General features: G+C 46.8%; 1 protein-coding gene across 1 annotated transcript in view; it reads right to left on the minus strand.

Annotated features, from left to right (window-relative positions):
- The window catches only part of PNKD (PNKD metallo-beta-lactamase domain containing), a 71927-nt gene that overhangs the window by 25805 nt on the left and 25849 nt on the right, over window positions 1-20273 (minus strand). The gene's annotated exons all lie outside the window — the stretch shown is intronic.

The following is a 20273-nucleotide window of genomic DNA, read 5'->3' on the forward strand; positions in this document are numbered from 1 at the left end:
TGAGCCCACATAAGCACACAGTATCCAGGCTGAGGCAGTAGTTTGTTGGTGTAACCTGTGCCAGACCTTGGGTTTAATCCCCAACAGGGAGGATGGGAGCATTCGTGGGGCCTGTGCTTTAGAATACAGTAATGAGACTAAGTAGGCAAACAAATATAATTATATGTATGTGCATATGTGCTCACAAACATATAGATAGATGTGCTGAGAAACGTATAAGGGAATGGGATCTACAAGGAAGCAAATGATATGGAACACAGAGGACCAACTTAGATGAGGAGGGCATGTGACATTTCACCCACATCTCTAAGATGAAAAGAGGCCACAGTCCACAGACGTCATCAAGGTCGCACAGCCACGAGTGGCAGAGCCAGGTCTAGCAGCTAGATATCCTCAGTGCCAGCCATGCCCAGTCTGATTTCCACAGTGATGTCTCCTCACCCTATTACTGCTGCCTTCCTAATGAGTTCTAGAAGCTGTTCTTGTCAATGGGGTGGAGGTGGGTGTGAGAGCAAGTGTGGTGCAATGGCCAAATTGAGGCACAAAGGAGCTGGGGCTGGGCTGTCTGGATTGCGTCTTGCCTAGCCCTCTGCAGAAAGGGAAGGAAATGCTGCAGGTTCAAGCCCACCATCATTCCCACTGGGAGATAAGGGGAGGGGAGCAGGTGAGGCTACACTCTTGTTTTCCTCCCTGCTTCCTGAGCTCAGTCTGACAGCCCTAGAGAACCAGACCCCCACATCACATTGTCCATCACCCTCTGTGGTCCCAGAGGCAGTCACAATGCCACTGTGCAACTGTAGGTTCTTATGTATAGTCTGTTGTTGTTGTTGTGGGTTTCTTCTATTCTTCTTCTTCTTCTTCTTCTTCTTCTTCTTCTTCTTCTTCTCTTTTTTCTTTCTTTTGGTTTTTCGAGTCAGGGTCTCTCTGTGTAGCCTTGGCTGTCCTGAACTCGCTTTGTAGACCAGGCTGGCCTCGAACTCACAGTGATCCGCCTGCCTCTGCCTCCGCCTCTCGAGTGCTGGGATTAAAGGCGTGTGCCACCACGCTTGGCTTGGTTTTTTGAGACAGGGTTTCTCTGTTTAGCTTTGGCTGTCCTGGTCTGGACTTACTTTGTAGACTAGGCTGGCCTCGAACTCACAGTGATCTGATCTGCCTACTTCTGAGTGCTGGGATTGAAGGCATGTGCCACCATGCCCGGCATATCGGCTTATGTATGGTTTTGTACTTCATCCTTCCTCACCTGCTTCCCACCAAAAGCCAAGGAGTGGGTGAAATTGTCTCCGAACCGAGTGATAATTCACCCACTTCTGGCTTTAGTCTGGAAGCCCCAGGCATTGTTTCCTTTTTGTTGGGACATCCTGAAGGACACAAGCTGTAGCCTGCACCTTCCCTGTCTCTTGTCTGCAGTTCTACTTTTGAGTGCCCTGGCACAGTAAGGGATGAAGCTGCCGAGGCCTGGGGGAGGGGCGGGGAGCAAGACCTAGACCAAGAAGCGAATTCACAGAAGGCATGTCCAGCCCAGGAGAGTTTGTGTCTCTGTGTCTGTACATGCAAAACTGAAGGACTGTGGGTCAGTGTGAACATACCCCGCTGCAGGGAATGTGCCATGAAGCAGAATTATATGGAGAAATTAAAACGCAGCCCCTGTAATCTGAAACAGTCTCAGGCAAACACAAACAACTGAATCTTAGCCCTCAGCCCCACCCCCACCATGAGCAGGTGCTTGCACCCCCTCGCCCCACATATACACTCATTAACAAATTTATAGTCAATAAACTCAAGACACTTTATGAAATCCTTGGAGTCACAGCAGGGCTGGGGTTCGGAAGGGAAGGGGCTTGTCTATGCAAACTCACGCAGGCTCAGGGAGCCCTGCCCCCATTCTGGACTATTCTGGAAGATATTCCATGATTGCTCTAAATCAGCGCAGTTCTCCCTCCTGTCACAGGAGAATGTGCTGTTCTGGCAAGCTAGATGCTATTCGCCCCTTTCCGGCATTCTGCCCTGCAATACCTACCTATTCATAGCTTCTAGAACTTACCATATTGTTTTGTGCTCCCATGCTTCTGTGTACACTGTTTTCTGCCTGGAGTGCTGTTCATTCTTTGTTCTACAGACTCAGGTCTCATGTGCTGTCCTGTACAAGCACACACTTGTGCACACAGTCCCCTTTGGTAGGATACTAATGCCACACCTTTCCACTTGCTGACTATAGCAGAGTGTAGTCTCGGGCTTCACTGTCTTTCTTCGGAGCAGAGATAATAACTTAATGTATTCATCTTCAGCTTGCCGGTGTCTGGCATGGTGCCGGATACATATTAAACGCTTAGTAAATGTTCTTTGAAATGTCAAAGTCCTATTCGCAGCCCACAGGGCCTCTGCTTAATGGCTAAGCCTGTCTTCAACCTCCTCAAATGGCATTCTTCCCTTTGGGTCAGCTGCTCGGCCCCTCCAATGTACCGAGGTCATTACTACCTCAGGCCCTAGGAGGCTAATCTCTGTGGTCTACTAATGAGACTTAGATCTTCTGGGGAGGTGAGCCTCTTTCTCTCTGGGGATTGCTTAGGTTAACCGGAGTGAGATGACATTGCCTCTCTGGGATACGTGTGGGTGGCACCATTCCCTGGGCTGCAATCCTAACTGTGTAAAGAGAACGGGTATTTATCACTCCCTGTTTCCTGATTATGGCTGCAACATCACCAGTTGCCTGCAGGCCCCACTGTCTTGACTTCCGTGAAGGACTATGAGTTAAAATGACACCCCTCCCTTTTAGACTCAGCATGATAGTATCCTGTTTTGATCCTAGCCCTCAGAAGGTAGAGACAGGTAGATCTCTGTGAGCCAGCTTGGTCTCTGTAGTGACTTCCAGGCCAGCTAGGGCTACATAGTTGAGACCTTGTCTCAAAACTAAACAAAAGCCTTTCTCTCTTGAGTTGCTTTTCTCAGGACCTCTTATTGCAGCAACAGGAAAAAATAAAAAATAAAATAAAATAAAACAAGATAAGGCTGGGCATGGTGGCACACACCTTTAATCCCAGCACTTGGGAGGCGGAGGCAAAGGCAGGCGGTCTACAAAGTAAGTCCAGGACAGCCAAGGCTACACAGAGAAACCCTGTCTTGAAAAACAAAACAAAACAAAAAACAAAACAAAACAAAAGAAAGAAAGAAAGAAAGAAAGAAAAAGGAAAAAAAGAAACCAAGACAGGCCCTTTGTACATGCTCTTTCCACATGGGAGATGACTAGTAGTCTGCACCTTGAGCAGAGGAATGGCTCCATTCTGTCGACTGGGGCTCCCAACCACACCTGGGTGGAAAGGATGCTACGGCATCTACAAGTGGATGCTTTGGGTCCTGATAAAGGCCTGCAGTGCCCAGGACAAGCCCACAACAAAGAATTATGTGCCTCAGGATGACTAACACAGAGGCTAGGTATGCCCCCCAAAATAGTAGGTCCTCCCAGAGGCCTCTGCTGGCCCCCCAACACTCTGTTATATCACTTACATTACTGTGGTGGTTTAAATGAGAATGGTCCCCTCAGATCATATGTTTGACTATTTGGCCCTCAGTCTGTGGTAACTGTTTGGGAAGGATTATAGGTGTGGCCTTGTTGGAAGAGGCATGTCACTATGGGTGGGCTTTGAAGATTCAAAAGCCCATATCATCCTCCCTCCTTTAGTTCTCTCTCTCTCTCTCTTTCTCTCTCTCTCTCTCTCTCTCTCTCTCCTCTCTCTCCCTCCTCTCCCTCCCCCCCCCCCCCCCCCCCGCCTTGCGGTTGCTGTCTCAGAGTGTAGGCGCTTAGCTATTGCTCTAGCCCCATGCCTGCCTGCCTGCCGCCACCCCCACTGTGACGGTCACGGACTAACCCTCTGAAGCTGTAAAATAAACTCTTTCGTTGTGTAAGTTGCCTTGGTTGTGGTGTCTTCACAGCAGTAGAAAAAAAGCAACTGAGATAATTACTCTTATATTTCCTTCACCTTCAAGGAACTTCTCACAATTGGACATTGTCTTGTGGTTCTTACCTGTCACTCCCACTGCAATGTCAGCCCCAAGGAGTTGCTGGTATGTACAATGTCGTCCAGAGAAAGCATTGAATGTTTGGTGAGTGAATGAGGGAATGACAGAAGCAAAGAATGGCTAAAGGACAATTTAATGCTGCTCAGCACTGTGACTGTGAGAAGCCTGGGACTCTCTTGTTCTGACCAGTGGGATCTGTCCCTGCAAGACAGTTGTATGGAGGCCAGCCTGCAGTCCACACCAGGAAAGCTGCAGAAGAGCTGTCTCTGAGCATTCACGCACTCCTTTGGCCACACAATCCTTACTCCATGGAACAGCTCAGAGGCACTGCCGAAGCTACAGTTTGCCTCTGGGATTCTCCAAGAAGAGGCCCATTAGTAATCACAGCCATGTGTGATGGTGCACTCCTATAAGCTCTGAAATGGGAAGGCTGAGGTTCATGAGTTCAAGGCCAATCTGGGTTACATAGTGATACCCTCTTTCAAAAGCAAACAAACAAATACATGCACCAAACAGTGGCAGCAAATGGGCAGTAGGCATGGTAGAACACCCCTGAAATCCCAGGGCTAGTAAGTTTGAAGCAGGAGGACTGCTGTGACTGCAAGGCTAGCCAAGTCTACATAGCAAGACCCTGTCTCAACAAACAAACAAACAAACAAACACAACCAACCCCCCCAACAAATATAAACAAAAGCCACAAAACAGGGCTGGAGAGATGGTTCAGTGATTTAGAGCACTGAATGCTCTTCTAGAGGACCAAGGTTTGATTCCTAGCACCCACGTGGCAGCTCACAACTGTCTGTATCTTCAGTCTTTGGGGGATCTGACCTCCTCTTCTGGCCTCTGCAGATACTAAGTCTGAAAATGGTACACAGACATAGATGCAGATAGAAAACTCATACACATAAAAACAAACACACACAGACACACACACAGACACATACACAGAGATACACACACAGAGATACACAGACACACACACACACAGACACACACACACAGACACACACACACACACAGACACACACACACACACAGACACACACACACAGACATACACACAGAGATACACAGACACACACACACAGACACACACACAGACACACACACAGAGATACACAGACACACACACACAGACACACACACAGAGATACACAGACACACACACAGACACACACACACAGACACACACACAGAGATACACAGACACACACACAGAGATACACACACACAGAGATACACAGACACACACATACACACACACACACACACACATACACACACACATACGTACACACAGGCGACCTTCATCCAGGTTCCAAGGGTAGAGTCAGATGTTCTCATGTCTGCTCCTTATTCCAGCTGCCAGCCAAAGCTCTGTCCCTTGGAAGGACAGCCTGACTTCACCTTTGCCTTATGGCTCAAGCTGGATGCCTGGTGCTTAGATGAACTTACAGGATATCATTGGTGATGATGGTGATGATGATGATAATGATGACGTCAATAACACCATGGAGGAGCTTTGATAGATGGAGCTGTTTCAATATTAAAGAATAGAGATATCAGCCAGGAGAAGTGGCACACCCCTTTTAATCCCAGCGTGTGTAGAAGCAGGCAGATCTCTGAGTTTGAGTCCAGCCTGGTCTACAGAATAAGTTCCTGGATAGCCAGGCTACACAGAAAAACCTTGTTTCAAACAAAGCTAAGCAAAACAAAACAAATAAAAAGAATAGGGATATCTTATTAGACTAGGTGGCAAAGTCAATTTGGTTTAGAAACATTGACCCAGATGGGCGTGGTGGTGTACCCCTTTAATCCTAGCACTTGGGGAGGCAGAGGCAGGCAGAGCTTTGTGAGTTCAAGGCCAGCCTGGTCTACAAAGCAAGCCCAAGACAGACAAGACTACACAGGGAAACTCTGTCTTAGGGCAGGGCGGGGCTACAGAAAAAGAAAAAGAAAAAGAAAGAAGGAAGGTAGGTAGGCAGGCAGGAAGGAAGGAAGGAACGAAGGAAGGAAGGAAGGAAGGAAGGAAGAAAGGAACTTTCGCCCAATGCAAAAGTGGTGGCTGGAACACTTTGGCCAGCCCCATTGTCAAGAGCTCACTGTGGGGAGGGGTGGTGGCGCACACATTTAATCCCAGCACTTGGGAGGCAGAGGCAGGTGGATCTCTGTGAGTTGGGGCCAGCCTGGACAACAGAGCGAGTCCAGGACAGCCAGGGCAATTACATAGAGAAACTCTGTCTCCAGAAACAAAAACAAAAACAAAACAAAAACAAAAACAAAATCAGCTCACTGTGACCATAGTGACCTTCCCTCTGAGCCATCGTGCTGCATGTCTGAAAACCTGGTTTGCTCCGAGGGTCTTCTTTGCTCCTTCTCATCTGCTCTGGCTTGACTTAACCTGCCTCATGTTTAATGTTTCTTTCCTGTCCATCCACTGACCTGTGTCTTCAGAGAAACCAAACCGCTGGCTTCTGCCTTGTCACTGGGCAGGGCTGCACTATTCTTGATCAGCACAAAGGTTTTGACTTGCTCCATTTCCAACCTGGTTCCATTCTCCCCTTTTGGGGCAACCTGGTGGTCCCAGATCCCAGCAGATTACCACGCTAATACTAAACTCGGTACAGACACCTAATTGGCATGGCACACGACAGCACAGAACTCAAGCATTCTCCTGCCTCAGCCTCCTGAGCAGCTGAGACTACAGGTATGTACAATCATATCTATCTTTTAAACAGATATTTTATTCTTTATTTTTTTTGGTTTTTCGAGACAGGGTTTCTCTGTGTAGCCTTGGCTGTCCTGGACTCGCTTTGTAGACCAGGCTGGCCTCGAACTCACATCAATCCACCTGCCTCTGCCTCCCGAGTGCTGGGATTAAAGGCGTGCGCCACCACGCCGGGCTGATATTTTATTCTTTTTGCTTTGTTTGAGACAGGTTTTCTCTGTGTAGCTCTGGCTGTCCTGGAACTCACTTTGTAGACCAGGCTGGCCTTGAACACAGAGCTCTGCCTGCCTCTGTCCCCAAGTGCTAGGATTAAAGGGGTGCACCACCACTGCGAGCTAGCTATTTTATTCCTTTTGTTTGATTTCTGGCTCTAAGTAACCAACTAGCTCATGTAGCATGCTAGCTCAGTAGATCTGGACTATGGGGACTTTCGGTCCACTCCAGGCACTTGTTAAATGTGGCCTCATGCCACCTCCCCTTACTGACAGTCACTTACTCTCGGTCTACTGGGCCCAACACCCTGCATTCTGCACTGTATCCAAAGCTGAGCTTTAGCCTCTGTCCCTGACCTCAGTTCCAAGGTTTCCTATGTAGCTCAGCAACGGCCTGCTTACAGGTCACACCTGCTGGACCTGGACCACTCTGCCTCTGAAAATGCTCAACTCTAGTGTCCTTTTCCCTGGTCCCTCATCCCTACTACAGCATCCTTTGGTTCCTTGAATTATTCATTTTCTTTCAGCTGTATCGTCCAAATTTGAGTCTGTATTTCTTCCCTCCCACTATTTGGGTTTTTTTTTTGCTTGTTTGTTTTGTGGTTTTTGTTTTTTTCAAGACAGGGTTTCTCTGTGATAGCCTTGGCTGTCCTGGACTCACTTTGTAAACCAGGCTGGCCTCAAACTCACAGAGATCTGCCTGCCTCTGCCTCCCCAGTGGAGTCCTGGGATTAAAGCCATGCACCACCACTGCCTGGCCCCTCCCACTATTTGTTGTTGGTTGTTTTTTTCAGTTCTGGGGATGAAACTCAAAACTCGCTGGGCCACGCCCACAGCCTCTTTATCTGGTCTGAGGTGCAGCCCCTTGAAGCACTCAGCCTTACTCCCTCCAGCTTTAGCCTAGCAGCCTCCCAGCCCACCTGTGGAAACAGAACTTCCAGCTATGAATGGCATGCAGGGAAACTACTTTCTCCTGTAAATCAGGGCCATTCAGGCCTTATTGGAACGCCAACACCAGTGCTCAGTGGTCCTTGTGTCTTGCTGGTGTCCCATCTTTTTTTTTTCCTTGAAATATTTTTTTATTAATTTATTCTTGTTACATCTCAATGGTTATCCCATCCCTTGTATCCTCCCATTCTTCCCTCCCTCCCATTTTCCCCTTATTCCCCTCCCCTATGACTGATCCTGAGGGGGATTACCTTCCCCTCTATATGCTCATAGGGTATCAAGTCTCTTCTTGGTAACCTGCTGTCCTTCCTCTGAGTGCCACCAGGTCTCCCCCTCCAGGGGACATGGTCAAATGTGAGGCACCAGAGTATGTGAGAAAGTCATATCCCACTCTCCACCCAAGTGTGGAGACTGTTCTGACCATTGGCTAGATCTGGGTAGGGGTTTAAACTTTACCGCCTGTATTGTCCTTGGCTGGTGCCTTAGTTTGAGTGGGACCTACAAGTAGAACATTATGATAGGCAGATTTGGGCTGGTGTCCCATCTTGATGGGACATTTTCTTATTCTGTATTAGAGAGACACACTTGTGCTCCATATCATAGAAAGAGTCAGCACGTGCGTGTCATCCACATTGTACTAACGGTCTGCTCATTTTGAGTCAATCTTCTCCCGGCCCCTGAAGAAGAACAAGGCTGATACCAGCAAAAAGAGAATATGACCCGGAGATTCAAGAATGCAGGCGATGATAAAGAGGGAAGTCCATGGAGCTAACCACCTAAGGGAAAGAGGGAGTTGCAGAGCAACTGACAGCCTTCATGCCCTATTCTAGCTAGCTTTCTGTTGATGTGATAAACACGATCAAAAGCAACTTGGGGAAGAAAGGATTTATTTTATCTTATCACTTCCAGTCCATCACTGAAGTCAGGGCAGCGAAGGCAGGAATCCAAAGTGCAGGCTGTGGGGAGGGCTGCTTACTGGCTTATTCCCCACAGCTTGCTCAACCTGCTTTTTATACCTCTCAGGGCCATTGGTCCAGGGGTGGTGCCATGTATAGGAGGCGGCGCCTTCCCACATCAGTTATTAATCAAGAAAATGCCCTATAGACTTGTCTACAAGAAAACTTAATGGAGGCATTTTCTTATTTGAGGTCCCCTCTTACTAGATGACCCTACCTTGTGTCAAGCTGAGGAAGCAAATAAAAGCAACCAACCACATTCCTTCTCTCTATAGTGGTCTGCTGGCTGCTGGTGTAAGAACGACAGGTTTTCGGGATGTTAATCCACTCTCCTCTCAGGTGGCAGGCTCTCTGAGTTATTCTCAACAGTTTCTTCCTGTCTCCTCTCATGACACCTGCAGGTGTGGGACAGCATCATGCTCTAGCATTCCCATTCCGGTCTCAACCCCAGACTCCATCTTCATTTCCTTTGCCTTCAGCATATGTCCTTCAAGGACACAAGTCCTGTGGCCACTCAGCCCCTTACCCATTGGCTGTTTTCACAGGAACTCTCAGGAGTGCCAGGAGCCGCCTACACATGTTTGAACAGTGTTCCTTGTAGCCACCACTTCTCTCACTCTAAGAGCAAACTCAAATGAAAGCTTCCCTCAAAAGTCTAGTACAGTGCACATGAAATAACAACACCACTCAGGAAGCTGAGGCAGGTGGATCAAAGTTCAAGGCTGTATCCTATATAAAACAACAACAATTCCCTTAAGTCAGGCGATGGTGGCGCACTTGAGTCAGAGGCAGGCAGATCTCTGTGAGTTTGAGGCTAGCCTGGTCCACAGAGTGAGTTCCAGGGCTATACAGAGAAACCCTGTCTTGGGGGAAAAAAAATTCCCCAGAGGGCTAGGGGTGTAGTTCAGTGGTAGAGCCTAGCATATACAAGTCCTTAGCAACCCCTAGTGCTGTATATATACATTCATGCATACATTAACTCATTTATTAATTAAAAAAATAGGGCTTTGGAGATGGATGAACTTGCACATATGCCTGTACTGACACATGAACATACCCTCATACCACATACATGCACAGAGAGAGAGAGAGAGAGAGCGCCAGGTGCACACCTTTAATCTCAGCACTTGGGAGGCAGAGGCAGGTGGATCACTGTGAATTCGAGGACAGCCTGGTCTATAAAGTTAGTCCAGGACAGCCAAGGCTACACAGAGAAACCTTGTCTTGAAAAACCAAAAACAAAAAAGAAAAGAAAAGAGAGAGAAGAAAGGAGGGAAGGAAAGAAGAGAAAAAGAAACAAAAAAAGGAAGAGAGAGAAAGAAAGGAAGGAAGGAAGAGAGAGAGAGAGAGAGAGAGTCCTAACGTCAGGCTAGGGACATAGCTCAGTGGCAAGAGCACATGCTTGATATGAGAAAGGAGGTAGACTCTGTCCCCAGAAGCATCAAACAAAAGAGAAAGGAAAAGGAATTCCACTCAATGGAAACTTCCCCAAAGACAGAATTTAAAAGGTATGTGAAGGTCGAAGACTGTAGGGGTGGGGTGGGGTGCTCATCCAGGGTTACAGGGGAGGGGAGGGAAGTTCTCACCAACTTAGAAGTTCCACAGCTAGAGGAGAGTTCAGCCAGGCCTCCAAGGAACCTCAGAAAGATGTTCCTCATGAAAATGTATGACTCTGGATCCTAAGCCAGAGAAAGGGACCCTAAGTCAAATTGGAAATAGACTACATACGAATTACTAGACTTGGTCAGTGTTAACTTCCTGGCCTTCACACTAATTTTATAGTGTGTTTTTTTGTTTTTTTGTTTTTTTAATGAACATTTTAGAAAACCTGGTGATAGGTACAGGATCTCCTGTACTTTTTCAAAAATATTCTGTTGCTAGGAAATGGTGGCACATGCCTTTAATCCCAGTACTTGGGAAGCAGAGGCAGGTTGATGTCTGTGAGTTCAAGGGCAGCTTGGTCTAAAAAACAAGTTCTATGACAACCAGGGCTAGGATACAAAAAAACAAAACAAAATAAATTTTGTACACCTGAGATTATCTCAAAACAAAGAGTTAAAAAAAAACTAGAACACACACAAATAGAATTGTGTTCACATGTTGGAAGTGATTAGCCTTTTGTTTTGTTTTGTTTTATTTTTTTTAGAACGTGGACTTGGCAGATTCTGTTGGCTGTTTAATGCTCGTTCTCTAACCACTCCCCATTTTTTCCTTGTTAACATCTATTTTGCCCATTGCCCTTTTAACAGCTCAGCCTTTAGTTCCTCTCTGGCCTTGGTGGGTGGATTCTGATTGGTCTAAGCCAATTGGTACCTTGCCAACTATCGGTTAGACCCCGGAATGTGATGCAATTCCTGCCATGAGATAATAATAGCAAATATTTATATAGCACACAACATGTGCCAGGCACTGTCCTCAGCCCTTTAAATAGAAGAACCCTTGCCTCTCACACGACCCTACCAATCAAATACCGAGAGATCAATTCAGTGGCTCCAGGTCACACAGCCGGTGAGAGAACAAAAGAGACAGGCTGGAGAGCTTCTTCAAAAGTTTTTATTGTCCTTAAAAGGGATCTAACACAGTAGCAGTTAACCAAACCTGGGGTCCTTTGCAAACCAGGCAGGCCCTCTACCATGAGATGTCGCCCATGCCTGCTGGCAGCTTTTTGTTGCTGTTTGTTTAAGACAGCAGGAAGTCCAGGCTGACCTCTAGGAGCTGTTAGGCCAGCTCCTATCCTGACTCTGGTGTAGGAGATGGTGTCCCCTAGTTACATGCACTTCTGACACACACATAACGGAGCTCCTAATGCGAAAGGCAGGCACTAGGTTGGTCAACTGGACTGCCTCTTCCCTCCACTTGGTGCCTAATTTGGTAGCAATTAAAATATTATTTTTTTCATTTTTATATGTATAAGAGTTTGAGTAATGTAAGTATGGGTACTGTGTATATGCCTGGAGCCCTTAGAAATCAGAAGAGGGTGTTAGATCCCCTAGAACTGAAGTTACACACAGCTGTGAGCTGCTGTGTGGGTGCTGGGAACTAAGCCTGATTCCTCTTCAAGAGCTGCCAGTGCTCTTAAGCACTGAGCCATCTCTCTAGCCCATGGTGACCAAAATCTTGTGTATGTGTCTGTGTATATGTATATATGTCTATGTGATGTTTATATGTGCATATTTGTGAATATATGTGTATACCTATGTGTACAGATTGCTCTGTGATTGTATGTGCATGTGTATGTGTATAAGGTATATATTGTGTGGGTTTGTATGATATATAGTTGTATATGTGTGTGCATGTGTGTGATGTGTGCTTGTTGGTCTGTATAAATGTGGGTATGCATTTGCACCTCCTGTGTACAGCAAAGAACAGCCTGAGGTGCTGGTCCTCACTGTCTGCCTTGTTTGAGACAAGGTCTCCCTTGCTGTTTGCTGTTGCTTACACCAGCCTGAGTGCCCCCTACCCTCCATCTCCCCACAGGAACACCACCTAGTTTTCACATGAGTTACAGGGGTCTGAACGCAGACTCTCAGGCTTGCAGGACAAGGCTCTACCCATGGAGCCATCTCCCCTGCCATCAGGCCCAGATTCCTGTACCATTACTGTGAAATCAACCTGTGGTCCTCACAGGTGCTCCAACATAGGAGGAAAGAATATCAGGGTGTGATCCTTCCCTGCCATTATCATAAATCAAGTCCTGAGAATCTCATGTCTGTCCCACTACAGGCCCCTTCACACCTGTCCACCTCAAGTAGTAGAGAAGCCGTGCTGGGAGTCCACAGGCTCTGCCTTGAGCCAGTATCTGCACAACCAAGTGCACATCCCTTGCTTTAGCAATACAGTTTAAACCAGTTTTCTAGTGCTCTGTGTCCCCACATGTTTCCTTCAGCCAGGGAGCACTGCTTACTGGCTTGTGTCTTCTCCACAGCTTCTGGAGAAATCATCTTTGTTTTGTTTGAGACAGGCTCTCACAATGCGTGGTGGTGCAGGCCTGTGATCCCAGCACTCAGGAGGCAGAGGCAGATGGATCTCTGTGAGTTCGAGGCCAGCTTGGTCTACAAAGTGAGTCCAGGACAGGCAAGAAACCCTGTCTAGTGGGTGGGGAGTGAGAGAGAAAGAAAGAGAGAAAAAAAGAGAGAAAAAAAGAAAAAAGAGGCTCTCATGAGCCCTCAAGCTCCCTACACAGCTGGTGGTGACCTTAAAACTCCTGACCCTCCTGCTTCCCTTCCCAAGTGCTGGGATCCCAGAAGTAGCCATCTTGGCCACCTGAGAAATCTGCCAAAGTAAATTTCTTCAGGTCCCAGGTGTCTCCTGCCCAGCCCTGCCCCCCTGCCGTGGGATAGGCTATTCTCCCTGGAGGAATTAAGATTAATTAAGGCCCCAGCTCCAGATCTGGGGACTCTAATAGACTGTGGTGTGTGTAGTTCAGACCTCAGGGAAGCTAATGATGTGCCTTTCCTTTCAGTTCCTTTGCAGCTAAAAACAAATTCAGCCGGCTGGGGATGTTGCTCAGCCAGCAGTAGCACACCTGCACGGCACAGAAAGGCCCTGGGTTTGCTTCTCAGTACTGCAAAGTAAATAATAATTCAACTTCCTTTGGTCAGTACTTCATCTCCACCTGGGGAAAATGCCACACCATAGTTAGAAGTCAACTGTTTGATAAGTGCTACTTTTGTACTCAGTAATGGGGGACTCGAAGGGACCCACTGTCTCCCTCTCTTTAGGCAGAACAATGCTGCACTCCTCTTTCCTGGTACCCAACACCCCAACACACACCAAGCCCCTAGCACCTTGCTTGACAGTTGGAGTGTAATAAATGTTCAGTCATGGGAAAGGAAAAGCATGAGTGTAGACTCTGCTAAACAGAAGGCCTCCATGAAACATGTGTTACTCATCACCATGACAACTCTATAAGGACAACAATGACATTTTCTTGTTTTGGAGATGAGCAAGCTCAGACAGGCTGAGTGACTTACTCCTTCACAGAGCTAGTAAGTGAGAGGCTGGACTCAGTTCTGGTTTTAGTGGACCTGAAATCTGTACTCTGCAGTCGCACTATGCTGACAGCTGAGCCACCACACAGGTGGCTGGGAACCAAACCTGGATAATTACCCTAGCACCACCTGATAGGCTGCTTCCTAACCAAGGTAAGACATTGGGCTGGTCTCGAACTCAGAGATCTGCTTGCCTCTGCCTCCTGAGTTCTGCGACTAAAGGTGTGCGCCACCACACCCGTTTATGCTTTTATTTTTATTTGGGGGTTGTGCTGTTTTGTTTGATTTGATGTTTTTGTTTGTTTGTTTAGATTTATTTATTTATTTAATTTTATGTGTATGAGTGTTTAGCCTGCATGTATGTATTTGTACCATGTGTGTGCCAGGTACCCAGGGAAGTCAAAAGAAGGTATTGGAACTCCCCTGGAACTGGAGTAATTGTGTGCCACCATGTGGGTGCTGGGAACCAAACCTGGGTCCTCTGCAAGAGCAGCAAGTGTTTTTAACCACTGACCCATCTCTTCAGCCCTTCAGTGCTTTTATTTTGAAACAGTGACTCATGTAGTCGAAGTTCACCTCAAAGTTGCTAAGTAATTAGGGTGACTCTTCATCCCAATGTTAGAGCATTGGCTGTTCTTCCTAAAGGTCCTGCGTTCAATTCCCAGAAACCGCATGGTGGCTCACAACCATCTATAAAAAGAGATCTGGTGCCCTCTTCTGGTAAGCAGGTGTACATGTAGGCAAAACACTATATACTTAAATAAATCCTTTTTTTTCCTTTTTTTTATTAATTTATTCTTGTTACATCTCAATGGTTATCCCATCCCTTGTATCCTCCCATTCTTCCCTCCCTCCCATTTTCCCCTTATTCCCCTCCCCTATGACTGTGCCTGAGGGGGATTACCTCCCCCTGTATATGCTCATAGGGTATCAAGTCTCTTCTTGGTAACCTGCTGTCCTTCCTCTGAGTGCCACCAGGTCTCTCCCTCCAGGGGACATGGTCAAAGGTGAGGCACCAGAGTATGTGAGAAAGTCATATCCCACTCTCCACACTCTACTGTGGAGAATGTTCTGACCATTGGCTAGATCTTAAAAAACAAACAAACAAACACCTGAGGCAGGCAGATCTCTATGAGTTCAAGGCCAGCCAGGTCTACAAAATGAGTCCATTTTGAGCCATGACTCAAAACACACACACACACACACACACACACACAGACACACACAAACACAAAACGTGGTGGGAGTTTGGTCGGGGACCATATGCTCAAGTGTGAAGATAGAGATTTCTCCACTACACACACACACACACACACACACACACACACACACACACACACACACACACAGCTCTCCTTCAGTCTCAGGCTACCCTTACATGGTCTATTATCATAGATGCTTCCTCAGAGCACTCATCTAGATGAAGTCCCTTCTCTTTGCTTATGCTCATTTTTTTCTTCTGTTTTATTTACTTATTTATTGGTTTTTTGAGAAAGGGTCTCTCTGTGTAGCTTTGGCTGTCCTGGACTCACTTTGTAGACCAGGCTGGCCTCGAACTCACAGTGATCCACCTGCCTCTGCCTCCCAGCTGCTGGGATTAAAGCCGTGTACCACCACACGTGGCTTTCTGTTTCTTTTAACATTAACTTCCGCCTTCCCTGGCCCCAGCCAAGATAAATTCAGAGATCAGCCTGCCTCTGTCCCCTGAGTGCTTGGATTAAAGGTGTGTGTCACCACTGCCCCCTAAAATTAACTTTTTTTTTTCTGAGACAGGGTTTTTCTGTGTAGCCTTGGCTGTTCTGGAGTCACTTTGTAGACCAGGCTGGCCTTGAATTCACAGGATCCACCTGCCTCTGCCTCCCAGTGCTGGAATTACAGGCATGCACCACCATGCTCTGCTTCTAAAATTAATTTTTTAAAAATATTTTTAAAACACTTCTTTATTTATCATATATACACAGTGCTTTGCCTGCATGCACACCAGAAAAGGGCACCAGATCTCATTTATAGATGGTTGTGAGTCACCATGTGGTTGCTGGGAATTGAACTCAGGACCTTTGGAAGAGCAGACAGTAGTACTCTTAACCTCTGAGCCATCTTTCCACCCCTTAAAATTAACTTTTTAACTATGGAGATTATTTTCCCTCCCTAAAGACAGGATTCTTTACAAGTAGCTCTGGGTGACCTAGAACTCGATTTGTAGATCAAGCTGACTTCCAATTTACAGAGATTCCCCTGCCTCTGCCTCCTTAGTGCTGAGATTAAAGGTGTGAGTTACCACATCCAGTGGAGGATTTATTTTGAAGACAGGATCTCACTGGAAGTTCAGGTCAGTTTCAAATTTCCTGCCCTCTCACACTGCTATTATGCTGAACCCTTAGATGTTAAAGCATCTAAAAACAGTGAAGCTGGGCGTGGTGGCGCACGCCTTTAATCCCAGCACTCGGGAGGCAGAGGCAGGCAGATCGCTGTGAGTTTGAGGCCAGCCTGGTCTACAAAGTGAGTCCAGGACAGCCAAGGCTACACAGAGAAACCCTGTCTCGAAAAAACAACAACAACAAAATAATAATGATAAAAAAATAAAAATAAAAACAGTGAGAAGCCACAACCGATGACAAAGGCCTATGATCCCAGCTTTGGGGGAAGCTGAGGCAGGAGGATTTCGAGTTCAAGGCTTGTGTGGCCTATAGATGAGTTCAAGGCCGCTCCGGACAACTTAGTGAGTCCTTCCGAACAGCGCAAGCACAGAAACAAACTGAAGCTGATCTTGGTTGTTGACTTGACACACCTGGGAAGAAGGAGGGTCTACTGAGGGGTTGCCGCTGTCAGCTGCCCATCTTGTGGCCACGTCTGAGGGGCATCTTCTTAATTGCTAATTGAAGCAGGAGGGCCCAGCCCATTACAGGCAGTACCATCCCTAGGCAGGTGGGCCTCAGCTGTTTAAAGAAAGGTCACTGACGTTTCTGAGCTATGATCTTTCTGAGCATGACAGCTAGTCAGCGAGCAGAATTCTTCTCTGGTCTCTGCTCCAGTTTCTAGCCAGGTTCCTGCCCTGACTTCCCTTTTCTTCCCAAATCGCTTTTGGCCATGGTGTTTTTAACAAACAGCAGGAAGTGCAGGGAAGAAACTGAAGGAGCTTTCACAGAACAAACAAACAAACAAAACTCTCAAAATACTAATTTTAAAAAGGGAAAAACCTTGTGTGTGTGTGTGTGTGTGTGTGTGTGTGTGTGTGTGTGTGCGCGCGCGCGCGCGCGGGGGTGTGTGCATGTGTGTGTTGCACATGTGTCCACGTGCCACAGTGCTCCTGTGGAGGTCGGAGGACAGCTTTGGTGAGTCGCGTCTCTCCTACCTACCATGTGGTTTCCAGGGGCTAAACTTTAGCCAAGGTTTGGCAGGAAGCCCTTTACCTGCTGAGCCATCTTGGTAGCCCTTTGTAGCATTTTAACACGAATCTCTTCCTGGTATGATGCCCTGATAAAGCTTAGATTGAAGGGAGAATTTACATTTTACACCTAGAGCTACACAGTAGCCACATACAGTAAATAAACTGGAAACCAAGTTAAACTGAGAAATAGTGCACCTTTATTTAGTCTGTCTTATTATCTTTGCTAATTCTGGCTGGGATCCTCTAGTTGATTTTGGGCACAGCATTGAAAGCACTGAGTTAATGTACCATCCAGGTCTCTCCAAAGTTGTTGGTGCCTATAGTCTTGTCAAGCACTGATAGCTAGACCATGCCATCTAGTGGTCATGCCTGGATCTGACTTTATATTATCTGGATGTCAATGGCATCCGCCACTGGGGTGCGGTAGGGTGGGGCAGGGGGTGCCTGTGGGAAAAAAGCAAACTAATGAGGAGATGATCTAGCGGGCCCATGCGTGTAACCCTAGCACTTGGGATGTGGAAGGAGGAGGATGAAGAACTCAAGGCTGGTTTAGGCTACATAGTGTGTTCAAGGCCAGCCTGGGCTACTTCAAGTGCAGTTAGTGTAAATTTTTGTCCCATTTTTTATCTAATTGAAGATCACATTAGGGAGGCAGAGGCAGGCGGATCTTTGTAAGTTCAAGGCCAGCCTGGTCTACGAAGCAAGTCCAGGGCAGCAAAGGCTACACAGAGAAACCCTGTCTCGAAAAACTAGGCTTGGAGAGATGGCTCAGTAGTTAAGTGCACTGTCTGCTCTTCCAAAGGACCCAGGTTCGCCCACATGGCAGCTCACACCTGTCTGTAACCACACTAATGCACATAAAATAAAATAAAATAAGAAAAGAAAAACCAAAAAATCTTTTTTTTTTTTTTAAGGGACAAGGAGGAAGAGGCTGTGAGGCCATGGTACAGCTGTACAGAAGAACACTTGCCTAGCATATGTGAGACCCTGGCTTTAATCCCCAGCTTCAATCCCCTGATGTGGTCATAGAATTGTTAGAGGCAGAGCGGCTGCAGAACTGCAAAGCTAGGGACGGTGGTAGGAATCTGGGATGCTGGGAACACAGTGCAGGCCTGGGCGAGAAGCAAGTGGAGAGGTTGGCTCTTTTTTTCTCAGAGAACAAATATCTTAGATGTGTGCAAAGAATGTTAAAGGGAGGTTCCTGATTGGGAGGCGAGGGGCAAAAGATGAAAGAGGTCATCCATAGCCTAAGGGCAGAAGAAGCATTGTGCACTCAGGGGGGGGAAACCAGGTGTTGAACACTCCAAACAGGCCTGACCAAGATAGAAGGTGGCACCGGGCAGGGTACAAGGGTCCAGTGTGACCCTGGCCCTGCTGAGAACCCTCGTTCGCCTGGACAAATCCATCCCAGCAGGTCCTGTTAAATACTGAAGCACCAGGCTGAGTTCAAATCCATCTCTGCGCCACTAACTTGTAACAAGTGACTTTTCAACCTTGCCCCAAGCACTTGACAGCTCCTATTTTTAATCCTTACAAACACATTCTATTATTACCTATCTTTGTACAGACAAAGCCACCAAGGCTCAGAGTAGTTAAGGACTGTCCCCAAGGGCCCACAGCCATGAGTGACTGTAACTTGGAGTTGGCTAGTGACTCCCCTGGGGCCTCAGCTTACAGCTGGCTTTCAGTCTGGAGGGAAACATCCCCCCCAAGGGGGATCTGCAAGTTCTCTTTCCACAAGCACCTCCCACAAATCTGATGGTCAGAGGAGATGGAAAGCGTACCCTGGCCCTGGCCGTGCCTCAGTGGAGCCAGACAGGTTCCAGCTTCCTCATTCCATAGCTCATGTCCATTTCCACTTGGGTCTGGGTTACCTGGCACCACAGGACTGTTCATAATGCCTTTTGGTATAAATGGAATCACCTAAGGCTTGAGTAACCAGAGGTGGAAAAAGCAGGATGATAACATCAGATCCATTTCTAGAAGTGGGTGAAGAGGAGCCAGGCCTAACAGCCAGCCCTGCAGGGCAAGGCTAGGGCCATAAAAACAAAAGCTCAAAAACAACAACAACAACAACATCCAAAACAGCAGCAACGGCACAACCAGGCTGGCAGTGGTGGCGCATGCCTTTAATCCCAGCAGAGGCAGGTGGATCTCTGTGAGTTCGAGGCCAGCCTGGTCTACAAATCGAGTCCAGCCAAGGCAACACAGGAAAACCCTGTCTAGGAAAAACCAAGACAAAACAAAGAAAGTGCTAAATATTCAGGTGTGGTGGTGTACGCATGTAATCCCAGCACTCAGGAGAGGCAGAGGCAGGCAGATGGCTGTGAGTTCCAAGCTAGCCTGCTCTACATTGAGAGTCTAGGACAGCCAAGCCTATACAGAGAAACCCTGTTTTGAAATACAAAAAAAGGGGGGGGGGGCTAAATAATGTTTGTTAACAATAATGTTATTGTGTGTGTGTGTGTGATTGTTATTTTTTGAAACAGGCTCTCTCTGTTATGTATCTCTAGTTGTCCTGGAACTCAATACATAGACCAGGTTGGCCTTGAACTCATAGAGTTGTCTCTTCCTCCCAAGCATGCAATAATAATTTCTAATTTACAATCAGTGCAACTTAAATTTTATTTATTTTTTTAAAATTAATTAATTTATTCACTTTACATCTGGATCATAACCCCCTCCCTCCTATTCTCCTGGTCTCACCCTCCTTCCCTTTGCCAGCATCTTAAATTTTAAAATCAATGAAACCTAATGTGTTTTATTTTGTTTTTCTGACAAAGTCTTATGACGTAGCCATGGCTGGCCTGGAATCTGTTATATAGATGATGCTAGCCTCAAACTGATAGCAATCCACCTGTATCTGCTTCCTGAGTATACAAGATTAAAGGCATGTACCATCACAGCCAGAACAACCCAATAATTTATTAACAGAATTTTTCCTCTTTTCTGTTAAAGATGGAGTGAGCTCTATCAGTTAGTTAGTTAGTTTTGGCATCTAATGCCTATTGTTTCCTTGCCAGTATGCACATTTTC

This window comes from Acomys minous (assembly GCF_964271855.1).
Source record: "Acomys minous genome assembly, chromosome: 4".
In the NCBI taxonomy this organism is placed as follows: Eukaryota; Metazoa; Chordata; class Mammalia; order Rodentia; family Muridae; genus Acomys; species Acomys minous.